Below are 27,757 nucleotides of genomic sequence, written 5' to 3' on the forward strand. Positions count from 1 at the left end.
TGTGCCTCCAGCCTGCCCGCCTCCCCCACGCGCGCGCCAAAGTGTCCCCGTGTGCAGAGAGCCCGAGTCACCTTCCTGTGCTAGTGCTTGGGGCCTTCACAGTTTGCCAAATCTGTTTGCTCCAAAGTGGTGTAAATTTAAAACAAACTAAAAGCAACTTTGGGTTGTTTCTGGGGTCTTGGGGGTGGACAGAGACTGGGGCAGGGATGGGATTTGGGGTGAGCAGGGGACAAGCTCTCTCCTGCCTCCACATTCCTCAGGCGTCTGCCCAGCGGTTTTAAGAGGCATCCACCTCAGAAAACTGTCCCTGTGACGCTGAAACCCGCCCAGGGAGAAGGACAGCCCCAGGCTGTAGTCTCTCTGGGGCCTCTGAGGGACACCTCCTGGTCCAGAGACATGCGAGGCCCTTGCCCAGACCCCTTGGGAAGCGCACTTGAGTGTGTCCAGCCAGTGTGTCTGAGCTCACGCCACTTAGCTTTTCTTTCAGAGACTAGACTCGTGATTCTTCACCTGGGTTTAGAACACTTAAGAGTTCACTGGGGGTCTTCAGCTATTTCAAGTTGTCACCAAGTTCTCCAAAAACAGTTTAATTTTACTCATTTGCTCAACACAGAGTGTCCTGTGGTCCTTTCTGATCATTTTTGGGTGTCAGCTCTGTTGATTTAGCGACAGGATTGCTGCTCAGGCCCTCTGATGCCAAATCCTACCTGGCAGAGTGTGCGTCCCAGGAAGAGGGACCGCGGGTGCTTGGGGTGACTTGGAACCATTCAGTTCACCAGATGCTGCAGGCCCCCCCTCCCCCCCGGGGCATGGAGACCTTCATTTCCTCATCTGTAAATTATAGGGCACCTGCATTACATGATTCTGGATCCATCCTCCCTCCCTCCCTCCCTCCCTTCTTTCCTTTTTCTTTTCTTTTTTTTTTTAAAGGAGAGGGAGAAGCAGGCCCCCGCGCCGTGTGGGGCTCGATTCCAGGACCCTGAGATCATGACCTGAGCTGAAGGCAGACGCTTAACGGACTGAGCCACCCAGGCGCCCCTGGGGTGTATTTTTTCTTTTGCAATCTCTCAAATCTATATAATCCTTTCATCTTGACATTCAGAGGGCGATACTGGGTTGGGGTTTACAAAAGGACACTGTAAAATTTAAAATAGGATTTTATTCTTGCCACACAAAAAGAACATGCCGCAGCCAGAGGCAAATGGGCCTGTTGTGTCCCTGACCCATAGCCAACAGGGGATGCTCTGCTGGTCTTCACATACCTCACTCAGAGGGGACTACATTTCCTGTTTCTGTAGAAGGAGCAAGGACTGCAGAAAGGTCCAGCACGTGGGGTTGGTCATATTGCTTTGGTTAGAGTAAACAAAGAAAATGTGTAGTTGGAATAGGGAAGAGTACTTCAATAGTTTTTGACTTAATTTTGGAGATTTTCTTTATATGACACCCAGACTGCACAAAGGGTGACGGTCAGTGGCAGCGCAGAGCCCCTGTGGGGCAGGAGGGCTGCTCCTCAGCTGCCACATTCAGGCCCCTGGTCTTTCACTGGTGTTTGGTTTTGCAGCATGGTGCATTGGTGACTTGGTGAGCTTTGGTTTGCCAAGTTATTTAGATCATCCACATGCTGACTTCCTGCATCTTGCTAGGTGTTTCTGCAGCCACACCTCTCATCAGGGGAGCCTTAAAGCTCACAGAAGCTATCTGTTCATGGTGGGGAGTTTGCCAAAATTCTAATATTTGACCGATACAGGAAACTTTGCATTGGCAATAAATTGGGGGTTTAGGTGTTTCCCTTATAATGGCAGTCTTCTTTTGTTATTTTCCAGAAATGATCTGCAAGATCCCACGCCAGAATAACAAGAGTTTGTGTATCAGTCACTTTTTCCCATAAAAGTGATGTCCCCTGGAACAGTGCTTGTACTCGAGACAGCTGTTTGGTGTACAGAAGAGATGCTTCACGCACACTTCTCAGTTTGTCATATAGGCTATGAAAAAGACAAGCCCGGAGACTTGGGATTTAATGAAATTAATAATTACTGCTTTATCATGGAGGCTCTTAAGCAAATTTAGACCATCACCTTTGCATCATCAGTGCAGATACTACCCCAGCTAAAAAGGCAGTGTTATAATGGGAAAAATTTTGAAAGGGTTGCAGGGATCTCCAAGGGTTTGGACCCCATTTTGAAAACAGCTGTATGAAGCTGTTCAGTCTGTGTGAAAAAATGTAGCTGAACAAACCAAGTCACCCTAAGTGTTTATCCACAACTAGAAATTTCACGGCCTTAGGAGAATCTGATCGTGTCTGGTATTTCCCCACAGTACACACAGTAGTGTGCATTTTCAGGGGGCTCCTGATTCAGTGGACCCCGGGCAGTGAACCTTTCCCGAAGTGCTCGTGGAAATGTAAAGCTCTGCCCCCTCAAAGTGAGATCGTGTATCTGTCCTTGGGTGCGTGCGCGTGGGTTCAGCATGCATCCTCAGCTGTGTTTTCCCTTCCTCTGACTCGGTCTTCTGTTGCAAACCAGAGTTACAGGTGAGCTCTGCGGTGGCAGGCTGGGGCTCATGCACACTCCTCGCATGGCTCTTCCTGGCTCAGAACCAGCCCTGCACCTCCTGTCGTACATGGATTCTCACACATTATTTAAGTCATGTTGCTTACTCTCTGCTCACTTTATTTAATCTTACCTTTCAGTTAGCCTGGTTACTGGATTTAAAAATTTGTCTTTGTTTTTCCAAATCTTGTGGCTCTTTAAAGATGATGTGGATTGCAGTGACTTAAAATGTATCATTACATATTTGCTAGTTAGGAGGACTTCTTAAAGTTATGAAGTTCCATAGAGTCAGCTTATAGCCGCCTCCTAGAAATCACTGTCTCTGAATTGGCTGTGATGAGACTACTAGACGGACTTTGACACAAGGCTGGAGCGGATTTGCTTTAATTGGGAATGAGGACCCTGGACCTTTTTCAGCACCTCAGCAACCTCCTGGTTTGTTTGTGGGTTTTTGGTTTTGTTTTTTAAGATTTATTTTTTATTTGAGAGAGAGAGTGAGATCGCGTACACGCAAGCTCAGCGGGGAAGGAAGGAGGGAGAGACAAAACCAAGCAGCTTCTGTGCTGAGCGTGGAGCCGGATGGCGGCACTCAGTCTTACCACCCCGAGATCATGACCTGAGCCGAAGGCAGAGGAGTCAGATGCTTACTGACTCAGCCATCTGGGGACCCCAGCAACACCCCCCCTTTTAAAAAGATTTGTATTTATTTTTTTTATAAAGATTTTATTTATTTATTTGACAGAGACACAGCGAGAGAGGGAACACAAGCAGGGGGAGCAGCAGGCAGAGGGAGAAGCAGGCTTCCGCGGAGCAGGGAGCCCGATGCGGGGCTCGATCCCAGGACCCTGGGATCATGACCTGAGCCGAAGGCAGACACTTAACGACTGAGCCACCCAGGTGCCCCAGGCAGATTTGATTTTTAAAGAAATTAAAAGATGGGGGCGCCTGGGTGGCTTGGGGCGCCTGGGTGGCTCAGTCGTTAAGCGTCTGCCTTCGGCTCAGGTCATGATCCCGGGTCCTGGATTCGAGCCCCTCATCGGGCTCCCTGCTCCGCGGAGAGCCTGCTTCTCCCTCTCCCACTCCCCCTGCTTGTGTTCCTGTTCTCGCTATCTCTCTCTGTGTCAAGTAAATAAATCTTTAAAAAAACACACAAAGCTGTTTCCAGTGGATCCCCCTCCTCCCCCGCAGACTTAGTGTTCAGAAAAAAGCAGCCTTCGGGGGGAAGTGTTCTGGTCCAGGAGTTTGGCATTAAGCAGTGCAGGCCCCGGGCATGAGGCTGTTGATGAGCTTGTGGGTGGTGTTGGGTCACCTCTGATAGCCTGTCCTCTAGGACTTAGATGCAGCAAGGTTCTACGGTCCAGTCAGGGTAGCCTGCAAGGCAGATACTCAGTGAATGTTCCTGAATGAGGGACTGTGCTTTGCCCTGAGAACCTCAGCTTGGGCCTCACTGCTTTTGTTTAGAAAACAGACCAAGAGGCCCATCCTGAAGTTCTCAGAAAAGAAACAAACGTTCTTTTTTCCCTTTTCCACCTGTTGTTGTATAAAATGCAATAAAACATGCAAAAGGGGGGGGTGGGAATTCAGTTTAAACCCCACCATCCAGGTAATGAGTCTTATTACTATCCTTTAGAGGTGGGCAATCATGTTCCTTACTGATTTTCTGTGTATTTGTCCTATCAGTTATTCAGAGAAGGGTCTTGAAATCTTGATGATTGTGGTTTTGTGTATTTCTCCATGGAGTTCTATCGGTTTTTACTTTGTTTATTTTGAAGCTGTTATTAGAGGCTGTTACATCCCCTTGATGAATCTGCCTCTTCATCATTATGAAATGACCTTATCTCTGATGATGGTCTTGGCTCTGCAGTCCAGTTTGTCTGATATTAAAACAGCTGCTCTCTCTTTTGACTAGTATTAGCATGCATCCTTTCCCATCTATTTAAGTTTAAACTATTTGTCTTTATATTTAAAGAGGGTTTCTTGTAGGCAGCCTTATAGGAGTTGGGTATTGCCTTTTAAAGAAATCCAGCTGGGGCTCCTGGGTGGCTCAGTTGGGTTAAGCATCGGACTCTCGGTTTTGGCTCAGGTTGTAATCTCAGGGTCATGGGGTTGAGTCCCATGTTGGGCTCTGCACTTAGCGGGGAGTCTGCTTCTCTTCCTCTCCCTCTGCCCCTCCCCCTCTCTTTTTCTAAAATAAATTAAAATCCAATTGACAATCTTCTGGTTTTTTTTTTAAATAGACAGATTTTCCCTATTTATTTAATTTTAATTCCAATACAGTCATGTACAGTGTTATATTAGTTTCAGGTATAGAATATAGTGATTCAGCTGTATACATTATTCAGTGCTCATTACGACAGGTGCTCTCCTTCATCCCCCTCACCTGTTTTCTCACACCCCCCCCCCCACCTCCCCTCTGGTGACCATCAGGGTGTTCTCTGTAGTTGAGAGTCTGTTTCTTGGTTTGCCTCTCTCTTTTTTACCCCCTTTGTTTTCTTAAATTCCACCTTTGAGTGAGATCATATGGTGTTTGTCTTTCTCTAACCGACTTATTTCACTTAGTGTAATACCCTCTAGCTCCATTCATGTTGAGAGTCCCAATGCTTTTGACCTCTGGTGGACTTGGTCGGGTCCTGGGCTAACTACACTTTGTCTTTCAGCCTGACATTCATGAGGGAAGTTGGCATAGCACTGTCCAGCAAAGACATCTAAGGGTGATTCAAAATTTCTCGATTTGTGTTGTTTCAATGAGTGAGGGCCTCTGAAGAAGGGCACTTTGGCTATATTTGCTACTTTTCTTCTGAACTTAAGAAGTCCCATCTTTTAAAGCCAACTTTCACATGCCTTTCCTTCTTATTTTAAGAATTTAAAAAAAAAAGGGGGGGCACCTGAGTGGCTCATTTGGTTGAGTGGCTGCCTTTAGTTTGGGTCCTGATCCCAGGGTTCTGGGATCAAGTCCCACATCGGGCTCCCTGCTCCTCGGGAAGCTTGCTTCTCCCTCTCATTCTCCCTCTGCTCTCCTTCTCTCTCTCTCTCTCAAATAAATACAAAATCTTAAAAAAAAAAAAAAAGTACATGGTTGCTATTCCTGTTCTCCAATTTTTTTTTTTTTTTTTTTAAGATTTTGGTTATTTATTTGAGACAGAGTGAGCATGGAGCGGGGAGAGGGAAAGGGAGAAGCAGACTCCACGCTGAGCCAGGAGCCCGATGTGGGACTCGATCCCAGGACCCTGAGATCATGACCTGAGCCGAAGGCAGACACTTCACCAGTTGAGCCACCCGGGTGCCCGCCACCATCCGTGTACTTTAAAAAAAAACTTGTATTTTGAAAATTTTCAGACAGAAAGAAAATTGGTAAGGAGTATAACCAACTGACAGTCTTTCCCTTTTAATGGGTGTTTTAGATGATTTGTTTACACCTGGCATGATTTTTGCTGTGATTGGGCTTCAGTGTACTGTCAGGTACCACTTTTATAGCATGAGAACCTTAGAATGGTGTCCTTCCATGTCTCCTCCCCCAGCCTACCTGCTGCTGTCGTACATTTACTTGTGTGGACCGGGTTGCTGCTGTTTTTGTCAGAACAGTAGACTGTCTTCAGAAGGAAAGTCTGAAGTATTTGCTGTGTCCTTGTTGTTTCTGGTGCTCTGCACTTCTGGTGAAGGTTCCTGTCTGCACCCAGAGTCCTCTCCCTCCAGTGGAGGGACCCCATCACCATCCTTACCCGGCGGTTCCCATACTTGCGGCCCTCCCATCTGGAGTGTGCCGTGATGCTGGTGCTCGTCTTCACAGACTTGTGGGACTCTGAGCGGCACCTGTGTTTTTGGAAGATTTTCAGCGGGTGTTGAGTTGGAGGACGATGGATATTTTTCTTTCAGTTCTTCACAGATGCTGCCTGGCCTGTGCTCACCGGTGTTCCCCATGAGTGCCTGCTGCCGTCCCGTCCCGTCCCTCTCCTCTGCTTGCTGGTTCTGCTCTGGCTGCTCTCTGGGGTGGCCCGGGGTTTGGTGTTCTTCGTGTTTCTTTGCTTGGGGTTCATTGAGTGCCTTGGATCTCCGAGTTTACGGGTTTTCCATCAGAATTTGAACTTTTTGTGCTTTACTTCTTCAGATATCTTTCTGCCCCTCACCCCTGTAGGGCCACCAGTGCTCGGCTGTTGAGGTGCTTGCAGCTTACCCCTTGCGGACCCTAACTTGCTCTTTCTGTGCAATCCCTCTGGTCTGTGCTCAGTGTCCCCGGTCTTCCCTTCTGAATGCCCCTGCTGCTGGCAGTCCCACCTGGTGTGTGTCTCCTCTCCCACGGGCATAGTCTTCACCCCCAGAGGCTCCTACCTAGCATGTCTCTAGTTCACATGTATTAACTGACTGATGTCTGCATCTGCTAATTTGCCATCTGTGTCGACTCTGGGTTGGTTTCGCTTGACTGGGTTTTCTTATTATGTGCTCTATTTTCTTAATTGCATGCCTGGGGGTATTTTTTTCAACATACTTTTTATTTCGGAAAACTTTTCAGATTTTCGGAAAAGTTATAAAGATAATAGAGAGTTCCTGTACACCTCTCTTCCGGCTTCCTCTCAGTGCTAACATCTCATGTTACTATGGTACCTTCCTTAAAACAGCAGCCACCATCGGTGTATTGCTCTCAGCATAAGTGCAGACTTTATTTAGATTTCCTCTGTTCCTCCTAATGTCTCTTCTCTGTCCCAGGACCGCATCCAGCACATTGGATCGTCCTGTCTCCTGGGTCTCCTCTGTTCGGGGACAACTTCTCCATCTTTCCTGGTCCTCATGACTTTGAGAGTCTGCAGGAGCTCCAGCTAGTGTTCTGTACGATGTCCTCTATTTGGGTTTGTGTGACGTTTTCTTCGTAGACTGGGTTTTGGTTTGGGGAGAGATGACCACAGAGAGGGTGTGTCTTCTCCTTACATCCCGTCTGGGGTGTGTGCTGTCCCTGTGGCCTGTGGGGGCTAGCCTCGGCCGGCCTGGTCATGGGGGCAACTGCCAGGTTCCTGCATGGTGTGGTCACAGCCCTGCTTTTGTCCCTCTGCCCTTCAGAGCAGGCTGTGGAGCCTAGCACACAAGCAAGGGGAGGGGGTCGTCTCCTTGTGGGGAAGGTTTGTGTTTTCAGCCCACTTCTTTGTTTCTTCAGTGATTTATTGATGTCGGTATGGACTCATGTATATTTATTTTGTACCATGCTATTGATTTTTTGCTCAGATTGTTCCAGCTTCCATGTCTGGGAGTATCTGGATGCCAGACGCTGAGTTTTGCCTCGTTGGGTGCTGCATAGTTTTGTATTCCTGTAAATCTTCCTGGGCTTTGTTCTGGAATCCAGTTGGTTCTTGGAAACAGTTTGCTCCTTTCAGGTCTTGCTTTTAGGATTTGTAGGCAGGCCAGGGCCTCGCTCAGTTTTGGGTTAGTGCTCGCCCTGCCCCCCACCAGTGCCTGTGCCACACTCTGGCCTTTGGAGCCCAGCCCTGCCTCTCATCTGTGTGTGCTTCCCTGCCTGCTCCTGGGTTGTTTCCTGCTTTCTGAAGACCCAAGGGGACTTCTGCACGCCTCTGGATAATTTCCTTCAAACTATGTCTTCTCTGATCTAAATATTCCCATTGACACACACATAGCGTTCTGACTTTTTAATCCTCTTGAGGGTTTTTTGTTTTTTAAATAAATTCTGTGCATGTTTGACAGACCTGCATACAAAGCAGAAACTGCTTCCACTCTGTTTCATGTCATTTTAAATAGTATTGTTTCATTTTATATCATTAAAAAGTAACAAGGAAAAGGGGAATATGACCCTGAGTATAGCCCGGGGCCTGGGCCGGAGCAGGTAGTCAAATTGGAGTAAGGGCTGTGCTTTTTTAACAGCATGGTGTCTGTGGGTCTTTGGAGTTGGATCATTTCACTGTGGTGATGTGTGGTTTTCATGTTAGGGGAAGCCTAGTGAAGGGTGTACAGGAACTCTGCACTTTTTTATCAGTGGAAATTATTTCCAAAAAAAAAAAAAGAAAGAACCCAATAGGAGTGTACAATCCTTTCTCCCCCCCAAGTGGACGTTTACGACAGTGTTTCACCAGATGGGTGCAGTCTTAATAGAAGTGCCTCAGACTCACAAGTATGTGGCGTGTATTGCAGGAGCCCCTCCTCCCTCATCACGGGAGTCCTGCCCGCCTTCTCTTCTCCAGGCGGGAGGGAGCGAGTGTGGCTCTGCCAGAAGCCGGCCTCCTGACCCTTCCTCCCCCGTGTTTACATTCCGCCTGCATTAGTCATTGGACTGGCTGTGTTGTTCTTTAACTTGGTGTTATAGCCCAGAAATCTTGTGTGCCTTTCCTGCCCGGCACTGTGCCTGCTTTCACCCTTGCCAGCCGGCATGGTCGGTCTCTCCCTGCTCTTCTGCCTCATGGGTCCCCGCCTGGCTGCAGTGCTATCCGCTGGCTCCTCACAGGGCCTTCTGCGTGGGGGGCCCTCGGCTTCTGACCACAGCCGGTGCTGGGAGGCCCGGCAGACTCTGTGTTGACACCTGAAGCCCTTCCTGCCTCTTGACCTCGGGTGTTAGCGAATGATTCAGGGTGTCTTGGCTGCCAGGGGCGTGCACTTGGGGCATGCCACCAGGACTAGACGTCTGCTTGCCTGCAGGTGGCCAGCGATGGGCCGCAGTCCTCGGGTTTCCAGTTTATGAACATGCTCTTTAAAAGAAGTCCTTGTCTGAAAATGACGGGTTTTTGTTTTGACTTGATGTAATTTGTGCTTGTCAAGGCCATATTTTCTTAAATAACAATGTTTGTTAACTTGTAAAATTATCTGCTCTTTGCACCTACCAGAAGGTGAGAGGTGATTGCACCAGGTCAGGATTTGCACCTCCGTCATTACTTGGGTCCTGCAGGCTTCTTGTAGAAACACTATTCCCTGGCACTTGTGAGCAGTGCCCCCGTTCCCAGTGCCCCATTCCTGCAGCGATCCTTGTAGGGAAGAGAAGGCCTCCCAGGGTGTGCTGGCTTCTCCATTCTCAGCCGTCAAAGCTGAGGACAGGGTGCCTTGCTGGGCAGCAGGACCTTGGTGAGCGGTCATGTCCCTGTTGGCGGCAAGGAGGAGCATGGGCAGGTTCCCTGGGACTGCCTGTTCTGCCCCTTTGAAAGCCTCGATGTCCTGTGGGAAGGAAGAAAGGTTACGGCCTTGTCACTCTTCGTCACCTAACTTCTGGAAATGTGATTCTCCACAAGAATTCATTTTTGCACTGTGGAGTTTGTTATTTTTTGGCCCACATTAAAAGTAGATAAATTGTTCATCTGAAGTCCAGTATTTTTAATCAGTAAGGGCTTTACTTAAAACATGAAAATCTGGAGCTACTGAGGGTCTAGGTCCGGGCAGCCGCAGAGTGTGGTAGGTTAGCAAGATGAACAAAGACATGCATATGAGAGCAGCGATTAACCAAAAGTTGATAGAAACTGGAGAAAGAGAACGCCTCAAAGAGTTGGCTGAGAGCTAAATTAATTGAATGTGGCTGGAAGGACCAGTTGAAGGCACACTGTAAAGAGGTAATTAAAGAAAAAGGACTAGAACATGTTACTGTTGATGACTTGGTGGCTGAAATCACACCAAAAGGCAGAGCCCTGGTACCTGACAGTGTAAAGAAGGAGCTCCTACAAAGAATAAGAACATTCCTTGCTCAGCATGCCAGCCTTTAAGATTGGATGAGATTGTGTTGTTTTATGGTTTTATTTCTGAAAGTAAAACTTGCCATAAATTAGGAATCACTTTCCCAAAATAAAATCCTTCTTTGTATGATGGTATACAGTTTTCAGCAATGATGTATACATTGTATTGATTTTTTTCCCCTAAATGTGTTATTTTAATAAATATCTCATGAATGAAAAAAAAATAAAACATGAAAATCTGAGGAGCAATAAGGAAACCCTGGCACCCCTTTTGGCTTTGGCAAATAGGACAAAGCCAGTTACTTGCCACGATTTTGTTTGAGATTGTGGTCCTTAACTTTTTAAAGCCGATTGAGAGGGCTTAGAGTTCCTTCTTCTCTAATGAGATTAGCTCAGATATTAAAGTTGGACCCTCCACAGTCTGTTGTAGAGGTTTGGTGACCCTGGGGTAGCTCATGGCATGGACAGTAATGAGAATGACCAGGTGGCACCCGTATTGGAGATAGTTCACTGTCCCAGTTTGCCTGTGGTGTGTCTGGGCATTGGTCCTTCCTGCGCAAGCCCGTGTGATTGGACTGAGAGAGGGTCTCCTGGAAAGTAGGCGGTGGCAGCCTAACATTCAGGTCTGGCTGAGGCACCAACCTCTTGGTCCCCTTGGGGCGCCTTGTCCCCATGTCACCCAGCAGCAGGTTCTCCACACGGTCCTGTCACTACCAGCACCGGGCTTTCTGTTACCAAAAAATGAAGAATAGTGCTGAGTGGGGTGGTTTTCTTTCAAAGACCATGGCTGATGGGTTGTACTAAAATGAATTTATATTTCTGAAGTCTTTGAAAACCTTTGAGTGAAGAAGGCAGACATGGTCCTTTGATCATATTTGTTGCTGGGAACAGGACCTTGGCTTCTCCTTTCTCATTCAGTGGGACTGAGGAGGCCACAAAGAGCAGCTCTTGGCCCAGCCACGGGGACATGTGGCTTCTCCAGGTTCTTCTTGTGCCTCCTCTCTGCACAGCGAGGGAGGAACTGTGGTGGTGGTTGTTGACTTGCAGAATGGGCTTTCCCCAGTTTTCTGGGTGGGGGGAGCTTGGTCGGGTAGGTGGTCGCTTCGCAGCCAGAGGCAAGGTCCTCAAGAGCGTGATGGCCATCTGTTTGGTCGTGGTAGATGGGGCAGATCAGAACGTTCTCTGTCTTCGGCTGTAAGCAAGCTGTCCATTCACGTGCTCTGGTTGTAAACCACTGGAGATCTGTTCTTAGCCATGGAGAATTGAACCTTCTCTTGAAATATGTTTTCAGAAAAGTTACAGCAGAACAGTATCGAAAGGTTTGTTTGTCAGGTGGCCTGCAAAACATTTAGTCAGTGTTTCTCAAATAACTCAGTGGTCTGATTAGAGAATAATGAGGATAATATAAATTTACAAATACCATAAAACATGTTTTGTTTGTTTAATAGTTAGCAATAATTGCATTTCCCTTTTTTTTTTTTTTTAGAAGCTTTATCAGTTAATTTGAGAGAGGAAGAGCGTGTCAGAGGCAGGGAGAGGCAGAGAGAGAATCTCCAGCAGACTGCCCGCTGAACGAGGAACCGATGTGATCTCAGGACTGATATCACGACCTGAGCTGAAACCAAAAGTCAGACGCTCAACCAACTGTGGCCCCCCCCGCCCCGGCGCCCCATAAATGCATTTCTGAAGGCAGAAGTGTAAATTGCTTTGACACCTGGACCTTGCCTTCTCTGATTTTATTCGTTTCTTGCTGGTGGCCAGCAGAACCAGTCACCCTCCAGTCTGACTTGCTGTGAGGTGGGCATTTTTATCATACCTAGGGCTCTGTGGGCACATTCTTCCCGGAAGCTGAACACCTTCCCTGCCAAATTGAGGATGTGAGCAGGTGGGTGTTTTTATTGTTTTGTAAAGACCCTAGGGAAAGACAGTCTCAGGTCCCCTTGTTGACCGTCACTATGTTCTGGAAGCTCTCCCTTCTCTCACACAGACTCTACTGTGAAAAGTCACCTCTTCACGTGTTCCCATGCACGCACGTGCCCACACAGGCCGTGAACAGCTCACGACCTCCCGTGCTTCTGGCTGCCGACCGTTAGACGTGATTTCTGTAGAGTGTGAGTGTGAGGCCAGAGCCATCTGCTTGCGGCAGGAGGCAGCAAAACATCATCTCCTCTCCCTTTCCAGTTTTAAAGTTGGATGATGTTTCCCCTAGTTTTGTTGAGATACAGTTACGCGTAACCCTGCATACAGTTAGGGGTAGGGGTAGGGTTATGTGTGTATTGTGCAGTGTCCCACAGTGGGTTTATCCCACATCCATCATCTGGCGGGGTCCCCGTTGTTTTCTTGTGATGAGAACTGGTAAGGCCTACTCTGCCCCTTTCCACAATGAATCTTTTCTCCCCGACCCCCCAAGTCACCCACATCTGTGCCAGCCCCCCGTATTTGATCTGGTCAGAGGCACCCTTCTCACTGTTCTGCCCCTGATCTCTGGAGCTGAGATTTTGTCATTGTTTTTTCTGTATCGGTGTGCGGAGATAGGTGTTGTGTTCTGGATCTCGCTGTATTTTGATACCTAGGTGACCAACTCACACCGTAATCTTGCTGGCTCAGAAATAGTTCAGTGCAAGTGGCTGCCTGCACAAAAGGCGGGTCTGTTCCCAGACACCTTAGCCTTCTTCACAAGGTGTGTGCTTGGACGACGACTTCTTCTTCTTCTTTTTTTAAGGATTTTATTTATTTTATTTTAGAGAGAGAGAGAGTGCGGGGGGGGAGGGCAGAGGGAGAGAGAGTCTCAGTGAGACTCCATGCTGAGCGCAGAGCCCGACCTCTCAAGACCCTGAGATCGTCACCTGAGCCAAACCCAAAAGTGGGATTCTCAACTGACGGAGCCAGCCAGGCTCCCTGAGGTGTGCTTGGACTTGTGTCCCCTCTTGAACACCACCTGTCCCAGAATTCCGGAAGGCTGTGCATGGGTAGCTCTGTCCAGCTGGCAGCAGGCTCTCTCTGGGCTTGGCTGGAGCAGTCGCGTCAGTCCCTTCCCTGAGTGCTCCAGCCTCAGGGTTTGAGGGTGGGGTCTGAGACGAGCCTGAGAATATCCTTCCCTGATTCAGGACAGGGTCGGAACCATTTGGATTCTTCATATTGCCAGTTTGATTTCACTGGAGTGCCTCCTTCAAGGGGAGCTGAGGTTGACAGATACAAAGCATGGGAAATTCCTGTGTGGTGCCAGTGGGTGTGAAATGTGCTCACCTCTCTGCCTGGAATTCATGGACATTGTCATGGGGACAGGAAGGTGGGGGTGGGGTGGGGATCCGCACATATGCCCATTTGGTGCCATCATAACCTGGCTCAGATTCTTGGTTTTCGCCCATCTGATTGTCCACTTGACACCCGTGGGGCCTCAGCTTGGCTCTGGCTGCCAGCCTCCGCTTGTTCCTGGTGTACTTTCCAGGGTCACTTCCCATTGCACAGAGGCGTCCATGTGTACGTGGGGGGGTTGTTGGTCTCCCCCCCGCCCCGAGGAGCTAGTCACAGCCGGGAGGAAGCTTTTGGATTTCCTTGGGAACTTTAAATCACGTCACTCCTGGTAGATTTCTATTCTCTTGCAACTTTTAACCACAAAATGATCGTTTCCCTTTGTGGTTCCTCCCTGTTTATATTCCAGATGACCTTGGTCCCCATACCCTGTCTCTGACCTTAATCAGCACCACAGCGTCTCTTTTGCCTTATGTCACAGGCACGTATTTCCGGGTGGCAAGAGGCTACTGGTCACTCTTGGCAGCTGCCTGAAGATGAGACAACCAGCAGAGCCACAGGGACTCGTCTGAGTTGGGAGGGAGCTTGTCATTTCCCTGTTCGTCCCATTAGGAGCTGTCCAGTGGGGAGTCCATAACTGAATGCTGCTGTCTGAGCCTTTTCCAGGGTCATTGTTCTGTGTTAACTATATGGGTCAGTCCGCTGGAGAGTGAGTGACTGAGGATAGCCTATGCACATTCTGTGGCACCTTGGCACAGACGAATCATTCCATTCTGGCTCTTTTCCTGTTCGGCTGAGCAGTGGAACCAGGTCAGGATTATGGGTCCTTGCCATTTTATAAACTAGTGTGGAGCCAGGCACAGCAGATCTGGGTCATGAGTTGTGTTTCCGAGTTGATGGAGAGAAAGTTTGCTCCGGTGTTAACACTTGTAATCTTAAGTGGAGAGGTAGGGAGCGTTGGTTCAGAAACCTAAGCCCCCTGAGCAGCAGGTTCAGTGTGATCTCGTTTTTTTGGCTAAAAAAATGCACACCAGGGAGCCTGGGTGGCTCAGTCTCTCTTAAGTGCCCGACTCTTGATCTCAGCTCAGGTTTTGATCTCAGGGTCGTGTTGGGCTGCATGTTGGGCGTGGGGCCTACTTAAAAAAAAAAAAAAAAAGCACAGCAGTGTCTTGCTGGAGACATGAGTGGTAGGGATTGGTCTTTAGTTCTCCTCTAATGTGTCCATGTTGTCTAAGTGTTTTATAGTAAAAACGTACTGCTGTTTCCACATTAAAGAGTTGTTTACAAAGAGAGACCACACTTCATTTCCACTTCCTGTCTCCAGACCCCTTGAGCCAAGCCAAGTCGGGACTGCAGCTCTAGGGTGATGGGGAGTACGAGGCAGGCCTTAGTTAGCGCTTTACTGATAATCAGGTGTTTTCAGTAACTTTTAATAAGTGACAGTGGTGTGAAAGTTGAAAATCCAGACAAGAAAGAGGTATTGACATGGCATAGTTAGGACTAAATAAATGGCTTTGTTGATTATTTGTCCTTCTTGGTTAGGCTGCAAGGCTAGGACTTCACGTGAAGCAGAGACTGACACATTTCTTTCAGCTCTGCTTGGGGTGTCCCTGCAGTGGCCACTAGCCTTTAACGTTTCTGGTAGCTTTTGAGGGCTCCAGGGAAAGGAGGGAGGAGGTGGGGCAGCACAGACACACTGTCACCTGTCCCAGGCCTCAGGGAATGCCGCCAAAGAATGTACCCTTGAGGTAACTCAGGCACCCTGACTGCCACAGCCAGGCCACGGCCCAGAGAGCTTGAATGGCTGCACCGTGGTCACAAATGAGTGACGCATGGCTCTCAGAGGTCTCCTCTGGCTTTCTTCTGCCCCTGTCACCTCTGTCCGTGGGGCTGAGAATGTTCACTAAAACAGTTGATGGTGAAGTAAGTTCAGTGAAAACACACACACAGCGCGCGCACACACACACCCACAGCAAATACCTCCATCCTGAATCGTAGTCACTGAAGGGCCTCAGCTTCTTGAGATGAGAATTTGAAAGATGGGTTCAGTGGACTGTGTTCCCCAACAGGCTTGTCGGGGGGGCTTCTTTCTGGCTTTGGACAGTTGAATGCGGCGGTGTGTGGAACCAGAGCTGTGTGTGCTGTCCTTGGGGCTGCTCGTGGGGGATGCTTCAAACCCTGAGTCCGGCTGGCTCCATACTGGCTCACGGGACTTGGCAGCCCAAGGCAGTGAGTCTGGGTGCAGGGAGCTTTTCCTCTTCCTGTAAAGGTTTCTTCTGGAACAGTCCTGAGGCTGTGCTTCACAGGTCAGCTGAGGACATGTGTTCACCTGGAACCAGCTGCCAAGGTGAGGGCGCTTGGACATGGATCTAATGTGTGGCTGTGCTGTGCTGTGCTGCTCCCTGGGGCGCAGGCCCCTTGGATAGCCTGCTCAGCCTCTGCATGCTCCCCCCTTGTTGAGATGAAGGCGATACCCCACCTGCAGGGAGGGAGGACGCTGTGTGTGGCAGGTTCCACAGCCTCCCGGAACTGGGGTTCTTTGTGACCGTCTCCTTCTTTTTGACCTCTGTGCAGGATTAACTCCGTCTTCCTTTTGGTGTTGGAAAGCGTGTCATCCCGTGTGAGTCACTTGTTCATGTAACTAGGAAATCACATAGCCTTGTGTAAACTAGAATTCTTTCCATAATCCAGCTTTTTGTCGACAGTGTGAGTTTGGGGCTTCTACAGGCTGTCCCCTCTCCGATGCCCACCCCTGCACGCCCTTTTCAGATGGATGATGAGCAGTCTGCTCAGGGCCTGGGCACTGGGCCCGTAAGCACCTTGGCTGTGCATCTGTGCAGTGAGCTGTCCTCTGGAGCACCTGCTACGGAGCGGGTCTGCTCGCTCTCTTCCCGTCTTCAGTTGTCTGTCTGTGTCCCTGACCTCAGGAATGATGTGCTGGGTGCGGGTCCCATTGTCTCGAGGCCAGAACCCTACAGTGCTAGTGCCAGCCACTTCAGCGAGAACTGATTGGCGTATTTGCCACCAGCTCTCCTTAGCACTCTCCTCCTCCTCCCCCACCTCCCCCCTCAGAAAGCACACTGGTGGGAGAGCCAGCCTGTGGCTGTCCGTTCAGCAGCTCAGCCAAGTTGCCCTGCACTTTTCCTCTAGATTTTCTGCAAATGAACCTGTGTCCTGGTGATTTTTGTTTTTAAAGAAAGACTTATTTGGCCTTACAGCAAAAATGTTCACTCTTCACTGCCCAGGGCACCTCCCTGGGTTGGGCGGTGTCCTCGGTGTGGGTCTGCAGGATGTGCAGACCCCCGAGGATGCAGGTATGGCCACATGTGCTCCCAGAGTAGCTTGCCAGACAGGTACCTGAGGCTCATGGGTCGTCCACAACTGAGGAGAAAAGGAGTTACAAATGCACCGTCACTCTGCAGCTGGGATGCCAGAAATAGCATCTTTCACGGTGGCTTTCTTGGTAGAAGGGAGGCTTTGATAGATGCTCATTTATACTTGGACCTGAATCAGAGCTTGAGCAGTGCAGGGATGCAGAAAATAGAATGTTTGGTGAATAAAGACGAAGGTGTATGTGTTTAAGAAATGAGGATTGGAAACTGAAATGATTAGGTCCTGCAGCAGGTTGGTTTCTGAATTTTTTTTTTCACTTTCAAAATTTTTAGATGAAAATTCTGTATCTTAAGAAATCATTGGGAGTAGTTACAGCCTACATAGTGGTGACATCCTGTCTGCCCCTCCCCCCCCCCCCCCCCCCCCCCCCCCGCTCACAGCCAGTCCTCTCCTGGCATGCAGGTACGCATCTGACGTACCCGGGGCTGTGTGCACTGTGTCCAGAGGGAGTTTGCATCCACAAGAGCAGAGAGGACCCAGGGGTGGCCCTCAGAAGTGTGCCGGTGCCGAGCACACTGCGGGAGCTGCTTCTGGATGCCCTGTCAAGGTCTGCGCACACGGTTAGTTCATGCAGGCTGTGCCTCTCCAGGCTCTTAGCCCAACATCCAGCTTCCAAGGCATATTGACAGCCCTGTTCATGGTTTACACTGGTGCTTCTTCTTCTTCTTCTTCTTTTTTAATTCTTATAAATTTTTCATTTCACTTAGAAACTGGTAGACAGTCTATCTCAGAAATTCTTAGATTTTTTAAAATGACATAAAATGCCCAAGTGTGCCTGGTTTGCTGAGATGCATGTCAGCCTCCTTCCATACCCTGCTGACTGCAGACCGCTCCTGGATCTGCTTCATGACTAGTCTGGGGCAGGCGTGGGGCTGTCCCCACCTGCCAGGAACCAGTCACAAAGGCTCTCCAGGCATGTCCCAGCTACACACATTTTAGGGCCAGCTTTTTGAAGAGTATTCGTGGGCACAGGTGACTCCATGCTCTGAGTCTTCTTTCTGTTGGTCGGCCCTTCTCGAGGGGTAGCAGAGTTAGTACATCCAGATGCATACCTGGGCTTGGCTGTGGCTATAGGCACCTTGACCTTAGATTCCTCATGTGCCGTCCGTACCCTGTACAATGACATGGGCCTGAAAGGACTTTGCCTTGACAAAATCTCTCCCCAGTCCCACACCTCCCACAGAAACATGCACAAAAGAACAGTGCCCAAGAGTTTTGTCAGTCCTCCAGACTCTGTGTCCCCTCTCCTCTGCTCTGCTTTTCCTGGCTGTGGTTGTCACAGAAGTGACTCCTGACCACAGTCGGGGTGCCTGCAGGTCAGGGCCTGTGGGGTGTGTGTATGTGTGTGTGTGTGTGTGTGTGTGTGTCTTTGCCCATGGAGACTCAGACTGCAGGGTGTGCTTTTGCTCACCCTTCTTGATCTTCTAGCCACTGCTAAATTCAGACTGTGTTTGCTTATCACCAGGTTCATAATCAGGCTTATGGACAAATTTAGATGTGTTTTTCTTAGGCTGTTAATATTCAAGATCTTTTTGTATACCTGTATGTTAAAGCCCTGAAAAAATACCATGCTAGTTAATCATGCTTTATAATCCTATTACTTTTGTTTCTACCTGAATTATCTGTACCCTAATAATACGTAGTTTAGTATCTTTTTAAGCTCCACATTTTTGTTATTTTCTGTGGAAATTGTAATGGTGATTAGGCTTCAGTGTCAGGATCAAGAATTGGGATGAAGCATCACTCACTGGGGTGGTGGACCTCCGGGTTTATCAAGTCATCGTTTATACATGCAAATGGACATATTAATCACAAGGTTTTTGAACCTGGGTGTTTTGACTCATGTCTTTTCCATACCTTACCTGGACAGAGGTGCTAAAGTGCTTTCTTTAATCAGGGCTGTCTAGAGGCGCTCCTCTCATCTGAACTAAAATGTCCCAAGTGACAGTTTTCCCAGGAAAGGCTGCATAGGTGGTGCAGCCCAGAAGCGTAGGGGAGCACTCGTTCCCCACACGCGCGGCCTCCGGCCATCTGTCTGTCCTCTCTGGGGCCTTGCTGGGGAAGGCAGCTCCGAGCAGGGCTGGCTAGTCAGCATGCTAGGCCTGGCTAGGCACAGAGGGTACAGAAACAGGAGAACGTGATTGTGTTCCAGGAGAAGTGTCCTTACAGAGACAGATGATGGCCGTGAGTTGCTGAGCCCTGCTCTCTTTCAGTACTTTTTGATGAAGAGAATAACTAGGATCAGTAAGCACAAGATCTGGTTGATTTCTATTAAAATACTGTACATTTGGGGGGTGCCTGGGTGGACTCCTGATTTTGGCTCAGGTCATGATCTCAGGGTCATGGGATCAAGCCCCAAGTTGGGCTCTATGCTGGGTGTGGAGCCTGCTGGAGATTCTCTCCCTCTGCTCCTCCCCCTCCCTCTCTCAAAAAAATTAAAAAATACTATGCATTTGCAAGTCTGATAGTAAAGTTTTTAAAGAGTTTTTCTGCATAAGGGACATATTTAAAGGATATGGGGGAGGGGAGAAGGTGAAGGAAATTACCAGGAAAATAATTATTTAAAAGTTTTGTCTTTTTGCAACATTGAGGCGCTGCCCCCGCCCCGTGCTTTGTCCATGCGCTGGCAAGCACAATTGTGTATCAGCCTGAGTTTGTCCCAGAGCATCTAGGGATTGTTTTCCTTGCCTGTAGACTGGGTTTTTCTTTTCTTGAGTGCTTGTTGGGTCTTAGTGCCGCATTAATTGTTTGTAGACCTCAAGTTCTCACAGTTCACCTCAGTTACCAGCAGTGTAGGCATCTTAACAAATAGTCCAGTAACACCCCTGGTTAATCCAGGTTCAGAGGAAGGAGATTTGCAGAGAGGAGGTGAGGATTTGGGGAGGGAAGGGACGGGACAAAGGCAGCATTAGGGAACTTTTCCAGATCAAAGCAAGACTTGAACTGAGTTTGGGTCTTGGGACGTGAGCGTTAGGGAGACGCGCCAGGCAGCGATCAGAGCTGGGGGCAGTGGGTGTGCGTTGCTTTGGTGAATGAGGCAAGGGGAACTGAGGCTCAGTAGGTGGTGGAGGGTGCGTGGGGCCCCCCGGCTCAGAGGCAGATCGGACCGCCTCTCCACTGGCCTGTCTGGTTTGGTTGGCGGGGAGGCCTCCTTCCGTGTTGGGGGGAGAGCTGCTCCTGTTTTATAGAGTCCAGATGGCCCCAAGGCTCTCCTCCAGAAGCTGGCTGGTCTAGATGGTCACTTGGGCTGGGGCCCAGGACCCTGACCCTGACCAGTGGGTCCCGTCTGCCGAGACTTAAGCGGCCACCTCTATGTCTGAGGGGCTTAGTTTTCCGAAACAAGTAGAATCAACAATTCTGATCATAAGTAATTATGCTGATCACACCCATCTCATAAGTGTGGAAGGTACGAGGGTAGGTCAGAGAGTGTGTTTGCTCCACACCAGGTTGTGTTCTTGGAGCGCCACCCCCCCCCCCGCCGGGGGGGGAGGGCCCTGGTTCAGTGTGTTAGTGAGAGTCCAGTGTGGTGATTTGCCGTGTGGGGCATCTCAGGGGAACGTGAACTTCAGACGTTGGTATTAGTCACGTGCTGGTTATTTTCTTTGTGGAGTGGCTGGATTCCGGCAGTGTTGTGAGCTGCATTTAGCATCTCATTTGTACATGTCTACCTTCTAAAACAGCATTTTTCCTGTGGTTCAGGAAGTCTGCACCGCATCAGGCCTGTGATGAGGTCGGCAGCATAGCTTACTGTACGGTCTGGTCTTTCCTGCGCTCTGAAGTGAGATGTGTGGACTCTGAAGTGGATTTTCCAGTACCTGCAGACTGTATTCCTCCTGGTCACGAGGAAGGGGCTAACAGGGAGCCCTCCACTGCTTCCTGCCCCTTTGCCTTGGAGCCCCCCCGGGGTGGGGACGTGAGTCAAGCAGTGGGGGCCTGCAGGGGGCAGCACGGCACGGGAAGAAGGGGAGCTACTCTGGCCGCGGTCACGGTGCTTGCTGGTGGGTACAGGTGTCACTGGTGTGCCTGCATCTGCCGGGACTGGGATGCGCCACGGCAGGTGCTGTCTCTCCCAGCATGGCTGGCAGCACTTAGCTGGGAGGTGCCGCGAGGCCACGGTCCAGTGTCGGTAGGGCAGATATTGCCTCTTACCCCATAGCTATACCACTTCCTTTGGTATGATTTTGGAAATACAGCTTTTTTGTTCAAATTCACCCATTAGCTTCGTTTAGGATCTTGGGAAAGTGACTTAACTCTTTTGAGTTCGACTGGATGACCCTTGAAGGCCTTTTCGTTACCCATGACTCCCCCAGGCTCCCTGGCTAAGCGGTTCTGTCTCCTTTCCATCCAGGGATCTGAAACAGTAGGAGAGCTCACTAACGATGACCTGAATGTTTATTTTTTTGTAATGAAGACACTGACTGTGGTTTCTCTGGCATTCCTCCGACGTGTGTGCGCAGCCGCCATCCTTGAATGACGCTATGAAATTGGGTCATACGGGAACACTCGTAGGGGACGGATGAGCAGTTTAGGCTGAGAGGATGGACAGTGTATTGCCAGGGAATGACATTCAGTGAACCACCGAGACAGACAGAAAGGCAGCTTTCTGACTTCACATCAAAGTTAAGTTGTTATTTATCTTTCCACTAACAGTTGACAAAATCGGAGAGCCCAGTTTCAACAGTCACTCCCATTTTGCCACATCTATTCCCTTCCCCTGCTTATTTGTGTCTGTTTTCTTTGAAAATTTTTTAATTTTAATATTTTAGAGTAAATCTCAGACATCACGTCATTGTACTTGCACATGCTCGGCAGTATCTCTAATAGTTGAAGACTTAAAAATAATCTTGGCCTTTGTTTTTTCAGCAGTGCCTGGTTCAAGCAGCTGGTGCTCATGACCATCCCTTGAAGACCCGCTGACTGCCTTGCTCCAGAGCAGGGGCTCCCTCTCGGTGGGCCTGTTGCTTGGGCTTCCTGCAGACCCCTCTTGTAGGTGGCTCCCTCCACCCTCTTGATGGGGGAAAAGATGGGGATGGTACTGTGTGGTGGTGGGTGGCTCCCTCACCCTCTACGTAGAGGACAGCATTGTGTGGCTTTTTTCTTAGGCTTGGAGTATCATATAGTACATCTTATTATGTGCTTACTTGTTCTTTTCCTCCTAAGGGTGTAAATTCTAGTGGTAATGTTTCACAGAATTGAATGTTTAAAATCTTTTATGAGAGAGTCAGGTACTGTCCTTGGTTGTTGTGGTTTTTTGGTTTGAAGTGGGAATCAGTGGGGAGGCCCTTGGGCTCAGTGCAGACCGTTCCTCCTGCTCTTTTTTTTTTTTTTTTTTTTTTTTAAAGATTTTATCCATTCATCTGAGATGCAGAGATACAGAGAGAGAGAGCATGAGCAGGGAAAGAGGCAGAGGGAGAGGGAAAAGCAGGCTCCCCGCTGAGCCGGGAGCCCGATGTGGGGCTCGATCCCAGGACCCCGGGACCATGACCCGAGCCGAAGGCAGACGCTTAACCATCTGAGCCACCCAGGCGCCCCCGTTCCTCCTGCTCTTGTGTTCTGGAATCCATTGCTCTCTGGCTCCAACTTCAGAGAGCTTCAGTAGGACTTTAAAAAAAATGGTTCTTGGGGCGCCGGAGTGGCTCAGTTGGTTGAGCATCTGACTCTTGATTTTGGCATGGGTTGTGATCTTGGGGTCATGGGATCAAGCCCCACATCGGGCTCTGCACTGGCTGTGGAGCCTGCTTGGGATTCTCCCTCTCCCGCTGTCCCTCCACACCCCCTCCCAGCGTGCGTACTCTCGTGTGCACATGCCCTTGCCCTGTCTCAGATAGATAGATAGATAGATAGATGGATAGATAGAGGTTCTTGATGACCCAGCCTTTGGTGTTGTGTAATGGGCAGAATGTAGGAGACGGGCATTTTGATGGATTCATGTCCTGGCTCTTGATATGCTGCCTTCCCTGGTCAGTGTGCCTGCTGTCGACATGATTCTCTGGTTTCTGGGGGGGGAGCTCAGCATGTGAGTGTGAGGACATGCCGACCTTGGGCAGAGACCTGGCAAGGATGAGGCACACCTGCAGCCCTGCGCCCCCCTCCTGTGTTGCAGTGTTTGGGGGCTGCTGGTACAGCGCTGTAGGATCTGCATCGGCCTGGTCACCTTGTAGAGCCCCTTCTTGGGGTAGGGGCACAGATCTCCAGCCTGTACTGCCCTCCCCCTTTCCTGCCCCAGAGCAGCTCCGCTGGACTTGTGTGCTGGCGTCAGGGGAACCTATGCGCTCCCCTGTCGGCCAACTGGGGCCACCAGTGTCCCATGTCTGTTGTGAGGGCGGGGTGGGCCCGATGAAAACCACTCCAGACTGTGACATTGAAAGTGTTAGTCTGTTTCTTAGGAATAGCTCAATTAGGTGTCATTTTCATGCTGCCCTCTTTGTGAGCTGTTCCTTTTGTGAGTATTTGAGAGAGTTTTGGTGGAAATGAAACTGTCTGTCTCCCTCCTGGTGCATCAGGAGGGAGCCTAAGCACGCGTGCTCCCTTCTTCTGTGGCAGTTTTTAATGCTCAGTAAGTCCTATTCGTCAGGAGATCGGTCACTGCCAAATGTATTTTTCGCTAGTAGGGAAACTGGAGCGTGGAGCTGGGCTGAGCAGCCGTGGGGCCTCAGGGTCAGTTGGCGGCAGAGGGAGGGTCCTTACCTGGGCCAACCGAGTGTGCTTGCAGATGTGCCAGGTGAACAGGAGCTGTCTGCGGGCTCTGGGGGGCATTGCGGCCATGCTCAGCAATCTCTTTCACCAGAGTTATGGAAACCTTACTCAAGATGACAGTCTCCTTGGTTAAACCTCTCTTCCGTATTTGGGTCTTGTAGGGGAAGGAAGTGAGGTCGGGTAAACGAGGGCCAGCAGGCCCCACTGCCACGCAGCTGGGTGACCTGTGGGCTTCGGTTGACTCATTTTCATTAATAGTTGGCGGTAGGAGCTGTGCTCAGAGCAGACGCTGACCCGGGTCTTAGTTGGAGGAATTGGCTCCAAGCCTCCTGAGTATCGTATTGTAGGAGACTTTTACCATTTTGCCTGACGGGACAGGGTGGGAGGCTTCAGGCGGCCACTGCGTGCACAGTCCATACTGGGCCGAGGATGTTGCTGGGCTCCAGGGTAGTGGCAAGGGTGGTCCTGGGGAGGGGCTGGCAGGCCACAGCTCCCTCGGTGGGGGGACATGGGAGCCACTGATGGTGGCCTCTAGCCCCTTCTGGGAACTGCTCCCCATGGGCCCTACACCCAGGTGACACTCCCCAGAGCTGTGTGGCTGCCTCCAAACTCGGGGTCCTCTCAGCCTGCGTCTTGAACCCTGAGTAGAAGAACCGTGTCTGCCCTACTGGACGCAAGGGCTCTTGCAAAGCAGGAGAAGCTGGCTGTACTGATTCCGGTGCCCCACAGCGCCCCGCTACCAAGCCCCCTCCACCACCCCTGATGGAGGCGGCCCCTGTCTTTCCCCGCTGCCTGTTCCTGGACTGGAAGCTAGACGAGGTTTGCTTTGTCGTCCCACGGACAGGGGCCCTGCCTGGGGGACAGGCACTCAGCTGGGGCTTGGGGTTGGCATGGCCTGGCTCCCCTGCTTTGTTTTCGTCTCTTGGTTTTCCCGAGGTCATTGTAGAGTCACACACAGTTCGCCTCGCTTTTCCAGTGGTAACATTTGGCAAAAGCGTGAGCATCACCGCAGCCAGGGCAGGACGTCAGGGTGGACGCAGTCCTCTGCTCCTGCTCACACTGTCCCCGAGCGGCGGCTTCAGTCGCACGTGCGTTTCTTTGCTCACCTGTGCAGCTGCCTGGGTTGGGCGGCCCGGATCAGGACACTGGCCCAGCTCCTCGCCGCCGGGATCGCCCTGTTGTTCTTTGTAACGTGTCTGTGGCTTTGCCTGTTCCGGACATCGCGTGTAAGCAGATCACACCGTATGGGGCCTTTTGTGTTTGGCGTCTTCCGCTGAGCTTCGTGTTTTCAAGGTTCATCTGTGTTGCACTGTGTGTTGGGACATCACTCCTTTCAGACTGGGTCCTAGTTGATGGTGTGGAAGCGCCACCCTTTGTATATCCATTCATCAGTTGACGGATGTCTGCATTGTGGGCTCTCCGTGGGGATTATGAATAGTGCTGGCTGAACTTCATGGACAAGTTTGTGCTTCTCTCCTCCAGGAGTGGGATTTGCTGCACTGCTTTCTGTTTGGATCCCGGCTTCATGTGTCTTCTGGAAGAACCTGTTGTGGTCGTGGTGCTGTGCGTGTTCTAGGACTCGGTGCCAGGGTCCCTCGTGGCTTGGGGGGGGTTGAGTGGGCTCCCTCTTCGTCTCCAGGCTGGTGCCCACATCTGGACTGACATCCTGCCAGCACACAGCTGTCCGCTTTCCTCAGGAAAACAGGAGGGCCTTCTGTTACTGTCCTTCCACCCCTTTGTTCTGTGGTCTTTGATTGTCCTGGATTTTCCTTTAGAGCAAGAAATTACTTAGAGGGCAGGGGAAGGTGCTGCACAGAAAAGCCCTGGAAGGATGGGTTTGGACAAAGTGGTTGGAAGCTGGTTGGATTTAGAACTTCCTGGGTGTGGACAAAACCGGAAAGCGGATGACTGGAGCAGCAGTTTACCACAGGCACAGTTTCTTACGGAGCAGATGTTTAAATTAGGAACTGCGGTTGGAGCCTGAGGAGGCTCAGCAGTGGTAGATGTGCATCACGAAGGCAAGCACACGTGCTAAATCTGCTTGCTTTCATATTTAGTAAAACAAAGCGAATGTAGAAGGGATACTTAGCTTTGAGTTACCGTTTGTTTTTTTAAAGATTTATTTCAGAGAGCGAGTGAGCGTGTGTGAGCATGTGCAGTGGGGAGGGGCAGAGGAAGAGGGGGAGAAAAACGCAAGCAGACTCCCCGCTGAGCACAGAGCCAGAGGACTGGGGACGTGGGGACGTGGGGACGTGGGGCTCCATCACAGGACCCTGAGATCTTAACCTGAGCTGAAACCAAGGGTCGGATGCTTAACCAACTATGCCACCCAGGGGCCCCTTGAGTTACTGTTTTAGTGTCGTTTTCCTCAAAGATACCTGGTTTTAACCCAAAATACAACGTATGTATCTCAGAGGCATTTGTAAGCATGAACCCCTTTCCTAAGCACTTACCTTGGGGCGTCTGGAGGGGGCGCCTGCCCGTGTCAGGCCAGAGCCTCTGCCTTTGGGCAGGTGGCCATGTGGGAGCGGTCCCTGGATGTCACAGGGACGATGGGCATGGAGCCTGGCCCGGTCATGAGCACACTACAGCTTTTGCCTTCTGTGGCCCCTAGAAGCAGGTGGACTGTTAGGCTTGGAAGGGGCGGGGTCAGAGGAAGTGGGGCTGAGGGGCACCCTGGCGGCACCACAGGTTGCTGTGGGCCGCTTCGCATTTATAGGGATTGTTGGAAAGCTGAAGCCACGTCTGGGTCCCTTGGGTGGTTTTGGAGTAGTCTCACGTTTGGCCGTGAGCCGCCCAGGCCTGCTGCGCAGAAGAGGGTGTCTGGCCAGCAGGACCAGCGGTCATGTCAGCAGGGAACAGAGCTGTTACCTGAGAGGACGACTCTGCCCCATGAGAATGGCAGGCCCACACACCCAGGCATTCAGATTGGGAGAGGTGTTGACACCGACGTGTGAAGACACACACAGACCTGCGTGGTTTCGCTGTCCCTGCCCCTCCTCAGTGAGGCGGCACACAGAGAGGCAGTGGGCTCCCAGGGAGTGTCTCTGGGCAGAGGGACCGAGAGAGGCAGAGGAGGCCACAGTGAGGTCCAGGGCTGTGCGCTGGTTGGGCGCAGGCCCGCTGCCTGCCCACCGCAGACTGTGTCCCACCAGACTGCCGGGGGCGGCTCTCAGGCTTTTGCTGTCTGGCCCTTTCCGGGGCCATCCTCCTGGGGCCTGGGCTTGGTGTGCCCTGCACAGCCAGCTCTGCGCAGTTGCTTTGTGAGCCCGAAGTCTTGGGTGCCGTCCCGTTGGGTGCACCGGCACCCTGTGACTGGAGTGTGTTTCGGCAGCACGTGGGACGTGCGGGGACAGGCGCTTGGTCAGGGAGGCCCGGTCAGGGAGGCTGCAGTCTCTCGCAAGAGTCTGTTGGTTGCAGGCACGTTGAAGCCAGTTTGTCGTGAAAGATAGCTTTGGTTGGAAACTCCCAGAGCACCCTCCTTCCTCCAGCTAGCACACCTGTTTCTCTGCTGTTGGGCAGGGGTGTGTGTGTTGGGGGGGAGGGGACAGTGTTGGTTGCTTTTGAAAGCAAGTTTCAGAAAGCCCTGTAGCCACTTCTGTATTTCACAGTGTCCCTCTGCACAGTTGAGATGGCCCCCTTGCCCTTGAGGTTCAGCTCCCCCATCCCCAGAGCCAAACGTGGATGTTTTCATTCTTCTGAATCAAAGAGTGGTTGCAGATCTGTGTTTTGCATTTTTCCTGTAAGTAATTTAGTTTTATGGCTCTGTCATCGGGATTTTCAACACAGGTCTTTGATAAACCTAGTGAATTGAAATGGAAATGTTATTAAATAAGCAAGTGATATTAGAGAATATATGTAACACATATTATATTTTGCATTTATATTTAATTATTTGGCACGCTTGTCATAATTAAGCACACATTCACCAGATTCACAAGGATGCGTTATTATCAAATGGAATCTGAGGTTTCTGAAGTTCCATTTTTTTTAAAAGCTTTATTTATTAGAGAGAGCGAGAGCGTGAGTGGGAGGGGCACAGGGAGAGAGAGAGAAAGAATCTCAATCAGACTCCATGCTGAGCGTAGACAGAGAATGACATGGGGCTGATCACACGACCCCGAGATCGGGACCTGAGCTGAAACCAAGAGTCGGGCGCTCAGCCAACTGCACCATGGGACTCTTCACATCCCTGAAGTTCCATTTACGGATCTGTTG

General features: G+C 50.4%; 1 protein-coding gene and 1 pseudogene across 11 annotated transcripts in view; both read left to right on the forward strand.

Moving 5' to 3' along the window:
• The window catches only part of ANKRD11 (ankyrin repeat domain 11), a 191,967-nt gene that overhangs the window by 90,562 nt on the left and 73,648 nt on the right, over positions 1-27,757 (forward strand). For 2 of the 11 annotated variants that reach the window (XM_027619875.1, XM_027619874.1), the window contains one exon: positions 21,707-21,829. The exons of the other annotated variants lie outside the window; for them this stretch is intronic. The gene's annotated coding sequence lies outside the window, so the exon portion shown is untranslated. The remainder of the gene's footprint in view (positions 1-21,706; positions 21,830-27,757) is intronic. 11 annotated transcript variants of the gene reach the window in all.
• LOC113936538 lies at positions 9,934-10,236 on the forward strand (annotated as a pseudogene).

Source organism: Zalophus californianus, chromosome 17 (assembly GCF_009762305.2).
Source record: "Zalophus californianus isolate mZalCal1 chromosome 17, mZalCal1.pri.v2, whole genome shotgun sequence".
Taxonomy (NCBI): domain Eukaryota; kingdom Metazoa; phylum Chordata; class Mammalia; order Carnivora; family Otariidae; genus Zalophus; species Zalophus californianus.